A 12796-nucleotide genomic window follows, 5' to 3' on the forward strand; every position below is an offset into this window, starting at 1 on the left:
GATGAGTTCACCTTTCCAAGTCTCTCAGTGTTGGGCATATAGAGTCTACCTATGCTTGGCTATCCTTCTGCTAGCGTGGGCAGGGCTGAAAAGAAGCATTTGGTACAAAAGGCCACACGCATTTGCTCTGCAATCTGCCTTCCAATTAGACCTGTATTCTCTGCTCTGGCGAAAGAGACAAAAGAAAATGCAGACAGGGCCCTGCTTCTGCTAATGAGTCATTTCCATGGGCAGAGTGAATGCCAAGCCCTGTTCAGCCGCCAGGCCAACATCAGCACTGGGTGAACACGGAGACTAATTTATGTGAAATAAAAACACATTTTTACGTGGTGCCCTGACACCAAGACAGGCGTTTCCTCCCCACAAAACAAGCCCAATTATCATGCTATGCTCTGTGGCCTTTGCTGTTCAATGAAAAAGTTGCAAAGTCTCTTAACTCTTCAAGCCACAGAAAGTGGGAGACAAAGAAAAGTGGTATGCATGCATCATAGAAAAGCAGGAAGTGAGCTGTGTCGCCCAATGCTAAGAACACAGTCACCAGAGCCCAAGTGTTTGATCCCAGGAAGCTGCTCATCCGTCTGGTACTTCAGACACCCTTCCAATTAAAGGGTGCTCAGCATCACCTGCCTGACCCATCACATGGGTTACTTGAAGGAGACATTCTTAGAAGTGTAGCTGGTGAGCTGAAGAAATGTCTCGGTGGTTAAGAGCACTGACTGCTCTTCCAGAGGTCCTGAGTTCAAATCCCAGGAACCACATGGTGGCTCACAACCACATGTAATGGGGTCTGATGCCCTCTTCTGGTGTGTCTGAAAACAACTACAGCATATGCATGTAAATATAATAAATAAATCTTAAAAAAAAAAGAAGTGTGGCTGGCATATAATATGTAGTCAGTAAAGTGTAAGATTATTAGCTAAACTATTTAAAAGGAAGTCATCAGGTTTGAAGATGGCCGATCAGGTAAAGTTTGCTGGACAACACAAACCTGAGATCCCCATAATCAGCCAAAATGCTGGGTGTACATGCAGTCTGCCTGTAATCCTAGCATTGAGAAGGCAGAATGAGGGAATCCCCAAAACAGCCAGCTGCTTAGACTAGTTTTATCAGCAAGTTCTGCTTCCTTGAGAGATCTTGTGTCAATGAATAAGATAGAGAGAGTGATCACTGAAGATTTGTGTTAGCCTTGGGCCTTCCCGTGCACGCATGTGCATACACACATTCACACATACAACACATGCAGATACATGTCAAGAAGGAGGAGGAATAAAAAGAGGATAAAGAAGAGGAAAGGAAGAAAGAAAAAGAGGCAGGGGGAAGGAAGGAAGGAAGGAAGGAAGGAAGGAAGGAAGGAAGGAAGGAAGGAAGAAGTAAAAGAATGCTGTCCACTAGATGTACTATCCAGGGTTGTGGAATTCACCAAGCAAACAATGGTTGAGATTTCTCTATTAAATGACTCAAAGAATAAAATGGTTTAAATAGATAAGACTACCCATGCTGGGCCTAGGGAAATGGCTCAAAGTGAAATGCTTGCTACACGAGCATAGGGATCTGACTTCAAACTCTAGCACTCACATAATAGCCAGTTATGGCAGAGCACTCTTGTACACCTAGAGCTAAGAAGGAGAGAGATGGAATCCTGCAGCTCATTGGTCACCACTGTAGCCAAACCAAAGGACTCAGATTCAGCGAGAATTTCAAAAGGCTGGAAAGATAGCTTGATGAGAGGACAGGAGTTCAGATCCCCAGAACTGATTTAAATTCAGACACAGTAGTGACAACCTACTGAATAAAATACTGAATATAATCCTAGTATTCATACCACAAGAGTATCAAGATTCAGAGTAGAGACAGGAGAATCCCTGGAAGTCCACAGGCCAGCCAGCTAGCCTTCGTATGATTGTTCACAGTGGTAAATAATAAGACTGTGTCCCGGGCTGGAGAGATGGCTCAGCAGTTAAGAGCACTGACTGCTCTTCCTGAGGCCTTGAGTTCAATTCCCAGCAACCACATGGTGGTTCACAACCATCTGTAATGGGATTCAACACCCTCTTCTGGTGTGTCTGAAGATAGCTATATTGTACTCATATGAATAAAATAAATCTTAAAAAAAAATAGGACTGTGTTCCAAACAAGGCAGAAGGTGAGGACCAACAGCCCAAGTTGTCCTTTGATCTACACATTCACATATACCATAATATATGGGGGGGGGTGAGAAAGAGACAAAGAGATAGACAGAGATAGAGAAAGAGACAGATTTTTAAATGAGAGCAATTGAGATACAAGACATCAAACTGGTTCCTACAATACACACTTAGACATGTGCACATTATATAAATATGTATGCACACCAAATGCATGAATAAAAATATAGAAGTTTATTGTGCTGGTGTGTGTAGGGTAAAGTGACAGGGTAAACAAGGGCAGAGCACGTTAAGAAATAAAAGGTCAATTGCTACAAAGAGGACAGGTTCTAAGTGACCTGGAGTGCTGGAAAGGAGAGCAGGATATGAAAACAGAAACGTGGACTGTGGGAACCTTAGTCCCTTCAGACAGTACGTAGATGGTTTTCTAGGTTCTTAATGCCTCAGGCCAGGGAGCATTGTCATGAGGTCGCAAGGATAATTTCTCCTGGCTTATACACCATCAGTTTCCTTTGTGTTGTCACAACTGGATGGCAGATAAGAAAGTTCCCAGGAGTCCCTTTTATAAGACCACCTATCCTATTCATGAAGATTTCCTTTTGTGACCTGAATTGTCCCCCAAAGCCTCCTCTGCTAAAACCATGACCCTGGGGATTAGTGCTAGCAGAGACACGGATATTCTAATATTTAGGCACACTGAAAAGAAATTTATCAAAGATATTTTTGAAAGAATACAAGGTATTGCCTATTTCTTCAGAGTGTCAAAAACAGAATCTGACCAAAAAAAAAAAAAAAAAAAAAAAACAAAAAAAAAAAAAAAAAAAAAACCTTGGCCGAGTACAGAGGTTGTGTAACTGGAAACTGCTGTGCCCAAACCAGCTTCAGACCAGTTCCATTTAGATCTGACTGGATTAGCTTTCCACAGCCTGGCTGTATTCAGATACCTATGCAGTTAATGCTTCTGGCTGGTAACAAAGGCTGAGCAGAGTCCAGGTTTGCATCTAAGGCCCTGGGGGAGAAGCCTTTAGGGCTTGGTCCTCCTTGGCTGGTGTGAGAAAACCATACTTCTCTAAGTTAACCTCAGTGTCAAGGTCAGTGTCCACTCTCTATTTGGTCAGACTTAGTTGTGTCTATTACTGGGGACTCTGGGGAGCCAGGGAGGACTAGCCAAACAGCAGGGCAGTGGGGAGGGGGAGGGAGTGCCCTTTTCACGTTTGTTATTCTGACTTAATAGTCTTGGGGTGGTGAGTTGTATCATTTTAACGCAGTAAGATGGATTCTAAGCAGGCAAATGACGATATTTGTTCAAGCTGTGCATGTTCCAAAATCAAGCCCAAACCAGAGAACCTTCAAGAGATGGACTTTCATGGGGAAGTGAAAGATCTTGAAACCCGATGTGCTAAGCACAGGTTAAGGTAGCCACTGATTTACTCAGGGAGCAAAGCGAGGCTTAATGAATGTTCCTTAGAAAAGATAAATCTATAGAAATTATTATGAAAGCAAGCTCACTGGCTCTTCCCAATGCTGGAGGGAGCTGGTGAGTTCTGCTTGGTGAGTCCCACTTACTATGTAAAGCTGGTCTTCTGGTCCTATTGGCATTTCAGTTGACAACTGCTTGGAAGGTCCGCTTGTTAAAAACGAGACATACTGTTCTATTAGGTTAGCATGATAAGACTGATCCTGGCATACCTGCGTGTGACTTCTTTTGCTTCCGGCGGTCTCTTGGCTCCAGTTTAGGTGGATAGAGCAAGCATGGTGCCTCATTCCCAGACCTCCCCCTTTTAATCAAGGTCCCTCACTAAAAGCTTGACTTACTCAGCATCGTGAAGTCAAGTCCTACTGTTCCCTCAGCTGGGATGGACACGCTCCAATGGTTGGGTTAATGCCACCTTGGAGGGAAAGTGTATGAGCCAATGTCAAGGGCCTGCCACATGTAGGGGATAGAGAATCCAGAGAAAACACAAAGCGATGTGTTATAAGCCCATCATTAAGATCTGCTTCATTAGACTTCAAGGGTTATCCAGCTAAAGCTGAGGCGGGGATGCTGCCTCATAGGGAAGTCTGCATTCACAAAGGTTAGTGAGACAAGACTAGGAGCTAAGCACTATAATATAAAGAATAATCAACAAACGGATTAGAAAAATGGTTTAGATAATCGCTCTAAAGCATGAACCCAGCTCTGAGGGTAATGTTTTAATAATATAAGTGGGCGTTTATTTGTTTTTGAAGACTCTGTAGGTTTGTATGGAAAAATATTTGAGTGAGGATGATAAATATGCAATGTCCACAGTCACATGGCTTCCCGTACTCAGTGCAGGCATAGCTAATTCATTACCTACCCAGTGCAGCCCTGTTCTCCACTGATGGTGGATGTTTTGATCTCTCAGTCTTAGTAAGAGTTCTTTGGTTGGCCTTCTTGGATTGGAGCAGGCAGTCTAATATTTTTTTTCTTTCTGTCTTATATGCCATGCATCGGATCTCCTTCAACCAGAGAAGCTGGATGAATGGGAGACAGAAATGATGGCCTCTTAAGCCACACTGAAAATGGGGAGAACCTTTCTCAGCACCACAGGGCTGGAGTGAGAGTGCAAGCTGACCACGCTCTCTTCTAGCACTGAGGGCTGGAGACAGAATTCTGGGTTCAAACCTCTGTGATCACTATAGCATCTTGCCACCTTGACATGTTGTCATGCCTGTGACAAAAGCAATTAAAGAAGGGTTGATTGTGACTCTATCGTGACATCTATTGTCAGGAAGCAGAGAGAGGAGCTCTGGTTCTCAGCTTGTTTTCTGTTGTTTACTCAGTCATGGACCCCACCCCACTGGAACATGCTGCCAACATTCAAAGTGGGTTTTCCACTTGGAAATGCTCCCATAGACACACCCAGAGATACATTTCCACAGTGATTCTAAATCCCATCGAGGGGACAAATCAAGATCAATCATCACATTGAACTTAAAAGTCCTACAAAGGCCTATCCAGTACAGTTTCCTTCCCAAGCTCACAGCAGTGTTTGGAGATTATAGATCATTAAGAAGTGGTACTTGGTGTGAGGAAGTTAGATCACTGGCCATGCCCTTCAAGGGGGTTTCAGAATCATGGCCCCTTTCTCGCTATCTTTTTGCTTCCTGGCTGCTGCGAGGTAATATGTGTCTCCTAGATAGAAAACTTAGGTATTTGAAATGTATCTATCTCATCATTTTTTAATTTCTCAATCCTCTGACACAGATTCCCACCACGATGTGCTGCACAAACACAGACCAAAGCAACAGAGCCAAGCACTCGCAGATTGAAATTCTAAAACACTGAGCCGGAGTAAATCTTCCCTCTTCGTACGTTATTTATCACAAGCATTTTGTCACAGTGATACAACACTAAATAACACAGCCATGGAGTGCCTCTGTTGCTTTAGTTCCTTATGTCATCTATATATATGGGTTCCTTTATCTATAAGGTGGCAACCATGGCAGCTCCCCTCACCTCACCTCTAGATCACTGTGAGGCTTGAAGGATGGTGTACCCAAAGCACTCAGTGATCACAAGCTTCAAGTGCTCTTTGTAGCGACTGTTATCACACCTCCCTGCTATTTCCAAGATTCCAGGTTCTTAAATGGGGGTGGCGATGGCTATTGTGTACATCGTTCAAGCACATCTGTGTGTTTTAATTTAGTTAAGGAAGTGAGATAATGAAAGTAGCAGAGTGGGTTTGTGACAACCACAAGTAAAATTGTCTCCCTGCAGATTCGTCCAACTAAATAGAGAATAGACGGTAAATTTCATAAAGTAGCTCAGTTACTCTCTTCTGGTAGGGAAATGAGGATCCTAGTTAAATACGGTAAAACAAGAATGGATCAAACGAGAAGGGGCTAGCATGGTATTCTTGTGGGATTCCCAACAGTGGGAGCTGGTTTTGTCTCTGACTCACTTGCCTGCTTTTAGAACCCTTTTCCCATAATGCATTGCCTTGTTCAATAAGGGGTCATGCCTAGTCTTATTGCAACCTGATAAGCCATGTTCAGTTGATATCCCCGGGAGGCCTACTCTTTTCTGATGGAAACAGAGGAGGGGTAGATCTGAGGGAGAGAAGGGAGGTTGGGGGTGAGGATTGGGAGGAGTTGAGGGAGGGGCAACTGTGATTGGAATGGAATGTATGAGAGAAGTTTTTTTTTAGAAAGGATGAAATGGATAAATTTCAAATGCATTAGTTTTTAATCCAGGCCAGCTCTTTAATAGTAAATATAAAACAACCCTTTAGAAGTCTGGAATTAATTTGGCTGAAAACAATTATGCTAATGTCTATTCTAAAATGCTTATAAATATTGGCAATGATTTTACCAAAAACTAATGTATAAATAGCCTACCTGTTTCCACACTACAACATTAAGCAAAGAATTCTAAAATAATTCTGAGTTAATTTTATGTATAACATCAAAAGGGGGAACTTTGTTGATGGCATTAGAATTGCGCCTTATCAAAAATAGTGAGGGTGTTCAGGCCTAGCTGAAGCACCCCAGGGCTCCCTCTGGTAACACACCACATATCTTAGTTCTGAAATGGGCTCTGGATTGTGTTTTTTCCAATAGGTGCTCACATTCCTGAGCCTGAGGCTTTCACCAGGAACCCCCTTACTCTGGTGGTCTCACACTCCCATGCAGAGGCCTTTGTTCCTCTACATACATGGAGAAAGGTCTTTCTTCCTAGCCTGTCAGTATTCCCAGAAGGGTTCCAATGGGCCCTGGAGGTGTGAAAATTACAGTAAGCCTGGACATGTCACCTTGAAATCTCAGGATCTAACAGTAGTCACAGGAGACCCGTCATCAACCTCCAGTCTAGGAGTGCTGGGAGAACCCAGGCAATCATACAAGGCAGCCATCTGTTCTCCTATGGTAAGAGATCCTTCTCCCAACATGGCTGCAGACAATATGTGAGCTACAAAGATAAAGTTGGATCTGTGTAACACAGCAGAGTCCATTAGTCCTAATAGCTGGTTTGAACACCTCATCTAATAAGGCCTTTGAAAAGAGAATTCTGTGAAAATCTACATCCACAAATAGAGCCACCCAGGACTCTGCACAACTCAGATCTTGGTGGATATCTTTCTCATGTATCCACTGCTTCAGGCTTCTACCTTGTTTTATACACAAGAAAATGGAGACACACTGAGGGGTCAAACTATTTTGTAAGGATATGTAGCCAGTCAGAACCAGCCAGATGACTGAAAGCCACTGTGTGCATTGACCACAAATTTTGGACCATTGTAATGTTCTTATTTCCCGGCAAATGATTCTCTTGACAAGTCAGATATCAAACTTTTGGTTCAAGACCCACAGTGCAGGTAGATCTGATAGATGTCATACAAAGGAGAACATGTCTCCAGTTTCTTTTGTTTCATACAGTTTGAATTCTCACTGCTGTCTGCCAAATTGGTTTAGAAGGGTACTAGTTAATTACCCCTTATAGTTAGGACTTGCATTACATCATCAGTTCAAGTAGAGAGGACAGGAGTGTCCTCAGCACTGTAACCCTGAGATTCACAGAGTCTCTGCATGCTTCTCCAACTAGATGCTTAAACAGGGGTGAACTTTAGAGCACAGCTCTGGACAGATGGCCCTGAGCCACTGTCTCTCATCTACATAGAACCTACATTTTCCTTGGAAATGACATTTTACCATCGGGGAGGCAGAGCAGCAGCTAGGTCCCAGGCTTCTGAAATAACCAGATCTGTAAACCTGAGGGGAATGAGGAGAGACACAGTCAAAGCTGTCTGCTGAGATAAAACCTGCACCTCACATTGCCCGCATGCAGTCCCCAGCCTCTTTCTCACCATTCTGTCACAGCTTCTACACCAGCTCATCACTCATGTGTTAACTACCCTGAGGTCCATGGACAATGGATTCAGTCTTCTTGAATGCTTAAGAAAGAAAGAGACAAAATCATTGTTCTACATACATGTACACACACCCCGCCAGAGGACTGTCTGTGACCTCCAGACACAGATTTGAATTCAGAGTTCTTTTCATTGACAGATCTAGACCACCGTTTCAGTACACAATGCTAATATCCTATAGCTTTCTTACCTAATGTTTTTCATAGTCCCTCCAGGAATGAGTATTTCCTTCCAGGACTCTTAGAAGTTCAATACCAACCACATGCCTGGAGGTGACATTTGTTCCAACTGCAGAAGACTGGCTCTAAACAGGACAGACCTTTTATTGGCAGCAGCTCTGGAGGAGAGTGCCATTTGCCAGCAGAAAAACAAGAATGGGTCTTTTCTCCCTCCCTCCTTCTCTCTCTCTGTGTGTGTGTGTGTGTGTGTGTGTGTGTGTGTGTGTGTGTGTGTGTGTGTGTGTACAAGCACACCTTCACAGTTAAGTGACAATAAATGTAGCAGAGTTTGGGAGGATTGAATGAGATAATTCACTTAATGCTTTGCCCATGGTGCCCAATAAATGTAAGCCATTGTTATGCTTCAACACACTTGGGTATTTTGTCATCTGAGCTGGATATAGGTACAGTGCTATGGGGTTTCCTGGTCATGAGAGGGTCTGTCAAAGACTGTCACCAGCTCAGACTGCTGCCGAAGGGAATGGCTTCATTGTGCTTTAAGCCTACCCCTCATGTTCATCATTCCCTAGGGATCTCTCGTAACCATGACAACCGTTTACAGGTTGCCAGGTTCAAAGTAATATGTTTCCAAGCAAGAAGTTTTGCTGACATCACCCTGCCTTATGAGAAGGGACTGAAGACCCTTGCCTCTGCATTGTAGTTGGGACCAGCCTGAAGAGAAATTTTCTCCTTTTCAAATGTTTACATCTGAGAAAAAGAAAAGTGCGCCGTGATATCCAAATCATCCGTGTCACAGCCTTGAACAACGCTTGCTACACTTACAAGACAGTAAATTGTATGTGAGCTTGAGGGGACAGTGAACTAAGAACTACTGTGTGGTGTGTGTGTGTGTGTGTGTGTGTGTGTGTGTGTGTGCGCACGCGCTCGCGCACGCACGTGCTTCTGCACAAGCATACCTTCACAGTTAAGTGACAGATGTAGCAAGGCTTGTGAGGACTGAATGAGATAATTCACTTAACATGCACACACACACACACACACACACACACACACACATACACACACACACACACGTGTGTGCATACACATCAATGTGTACATGTAGGCACTTGCATCCAGAGACCAGGAGTCAACTCTAGCTGACCTGGAGCTTCCTAATTGAACAATTCTAGCTAGCCAGCAAATACTAGGCGTTCTCTCATCTCTGCCCCTGAGTGCTATGGTCACAGGTGCACATTGTCACATCTTGTATCTTAGGGTTCTATGGTCAGAGGTGCACATTGTCACACCTGGTGTCTTTGGGTGCTATGGTCACAGGTGCACATTGTCACATCTGGTATCTTAGGGTGCTACACCATCAGACTTGGTGGTCATAGGTCATACTGTCACACCTGGTATTTTAGGTGCTGTGGTCATAGGTGTATAACACCACCCTTGTTATTTTATGGGGCTAAGAATCCAAACTTAGGTCCTCAAACTTACATGGCAAGTGTTACCAATTAAGCTGTATCTTGAACTTAGAGGCACCTTTCCTTCAGCTGTCTACTGGGCAACTCTGAGCAGGTGGCTTAACTTCCTTGTGTTTGGGTTTCTTGATCAGTAAAATGGGTACAACAAAATTCCGCCCTTATTGTTCTAAGGCCTCTCCACACTTTGTTTGCTCTCTCTGCTTTATGCTCACATTTGGAGATGTGAGTTCTCAGCTTCTTGCTCCTACTACAAAGTCTGCCCCTTCCGGCCATGAGTCCCTGATGTGATGCATCGACTCCTATCATGATAGAACAATGGTTCTCAACTTATGGGTCACGACCACTGGAAAATACATAGTTCCAATGCTCATAAGAACTGAGACACTGTTCAGTAGCAAAATTACACTTATGAAGTAGAAACAAAGAGTAAATTTATGGTTGGGGGGCTCCTAAGACTGTGAGAAAGATGTTTTCCACAGGTTGAAAACTGCTGCCTCTGGAACCATAAACTGAAATAAACTCTTTTCCTGAATTTACCTTTGGTCATAGTGTTTTATCACAGCAAGAGAATAAAGTAATTAATATAATTCTCCTCCCCTGGGCATAGAAGATGTTGTTTGAATGTCATAGTCTCTTCATATTTCCTAGCCGTGCTTGGGATTGTGTAGGGGTTATGTGACTAATAAACTGTAGGTAGAAACTATCTGCCCTTTCTGGCCTATGACCATTGAGAATCGTAGCATTTCCCTGTACTTTACAACCCCTCTTACTTATCCTGACAGGCCCTGAATTCCAAGTAGCAGTCACACGACATAGAAAGCATGTGGCCAGTCAAACTTCCCATGCTGGATCTGATTGCCCATGGTGCGTTAGGCCAGCTGAACTTTGGGCTTCCTTTGTTATTTTAGTAAAGCCTAACCTAGCCTCAAAGCCAGCTCTCAGCCCATTGCCAGTCCCTGTCCTCAATAACCTCCATAAGAAGGTGCTGTCCCATGGCTCACCACTTCAGAGTGTCAGCTCCCATTTAGAATGACACTGGGCTTTCAATTCCTGATGGGCAGACTGCATAAACATTAATGTAGGGAACGGGGAAAGAGACAAAAGTCTTCACACCTTCTGACAAACCCTGCACTGCCTCAAAAAGGCAGAAAATGCCTGGCTCCTAATTAGGCATGTTTCCCTGTCCTTGGGCTTCACAAAAGGAGACCTGTCCAAACTGAATTCATCTCTTTCCAACGATTTCCTCTCGAGCAGAAACACCAGCATCACTTACACCCCAGGATGGATGTCGGTAAACCTTCACTCCAACAAAGACTCAACCTGTCTTCTTCTAATTGTCCATTTATTTTGCTCCCAAACAATGTCAATATCCCAGATGCTGCTCTGTGGATGGAAGTCTGCTCCCTCGGGAAATGGTAAGGGGGAAGCAGCTGAGTGTGGCACGAAGGTTTCCATGGTAATTATTCACTAACCACTACAAGGCTCTGCCCAGTGAAATCCCTCATTAGCCAGCAGCTATCTAATTAGACTAGGCCTTTAGCTCTTGCTTGTTCTCTGGAACATTTCTCCTGGTGGGTGGGGAATGGACAGCCATTGCTTCATGTAGCCAAAGCTAAGTCACTTTAACCCCGGGAAAAGGCACAAGCATGACCAGAGATATTTTATCACACTGGCCTGTGGAAGCTAGATATTCGACAGTCCCTTTGCTGCATTGGACACACACTACGATCAGTCAGTACCCACTAGACTGGATCACAGATGTGGCTCTCAGAAAAGGAGAAAGTGCTCCAACCCTTCTGGGCAAGACCCAGAGAGCTGCATTGCTTACAGAAAGGAAAAGAACAAAGGTTTGGGATCCCCATGTTAAGATGATATCCAGGGGCTGGAGAGAGCTCTGGTTCCTGCTGAAAGTTTGGTGCTTTGGGGACTTGAATTCATGTTCAGAAGGTCCTGTGCTTTGCTGAATGCTTTTCTGACATGTTCTTAAATGCTTAATGGCTTCCAACCAAATGGCTCTCTTTTGTTTGTTTTTTTCACCCAGCCTCTGAAAGCTGTAGTTGGCTTGTGGTGCTGAATTGAGTGTTCTGAACAGGTACGCTGAGAATGTACAGGATAGGGAGGAAGACTCTGTACACATCTCACTCCTCCGAGTCAATGGTGCAGCCAGGACACTGTGGTGAACCCCAGCTGTGCACTGTGATTGAGAGCCTGGGCTCCACTGTGACACCCTGCCCAGATGCAGCTTTGCCTGTCATTCCCTCTGTGGCCCTAGATAAATGGCCATGGTCCTTCTGTAGCTGTAGATGAGCGGGTTAGCAGTAAATATTTCATTGTGTGATGGTCAAGATGGCGAACGACTGTGACTTAATGTCTCTCGATGCCTCATTGTCACCACTGTATTTTCTGAGGCTCCCAAATTCCTTTCTCTCACACAAGCAGCGTCCTAGAGGCTGCCAGCGGAAGCCAAAGCACACCCCTTTCTCCTGAATTCTTTCTCCTTCAGGCATCTTTCTTGTGCCCATTTTTCCTCACCAGAATCGTTGTTCTACCTTTACATTTTCAGAACCTATTTTCTCACCCTCTGGCTTTCCGACAGGTACCACTCAAGGCTACTCAGTGAGCTGAAAACAGGTCCAACCCTACTGACCTTTCATGGCTTTCCAACCCTCTCCACGATGTTACACAAGGTCTGTGACTGGGATTGTGGTGTCTGTGACTCCCTAGAGTGTTAGGAGATAGGACCTCGGAGAAAGAGCCTGAGGACTGTGCCATGGTAAATGGATTAATGCTGTTAACCTGCTGCCAGGCTGGTTATCCCACAAGATCTAGAAGAAAGGATGAGTCTGACCCTTCCCTGCCTCACATCCTTCCTCCTTTCCCTGCCTTCTCACCTGGTGTGGACCTCCAAATGTGCTCTCTGAACCAGTGTTCACCCCTCCATTTATCACTACTTTATTGCTCCAATGAAGGCCAGAGGGGATTTGCCCTTTCCCTTTCCACTGTGGAAGGAGGCAGCCTGAAGAGTCTTGCCAGGTATGATGCTCTTGACCTTGGACTTTCTAACCTCCCGACCTAAGATTCAAACCTCTCTTATTTATAATTGTCCCATTATCAGG

The sequence above is a fragment of the Rattus norvegicus genome, chromosome 1 (assembly GCF_021556685.1).
Source record: "Rattus norvegicus strain SHRSP/BbbUtx chromosome 1, alternate assembly SHRSP_T2T, whole genome shotgun sequence".
Taxonomy (NCBI): Eukaryota; Metazoa; Chordata; class Mammalia; order Rodentia; family Muridae; genus Rattus; species Rattus norvegicus.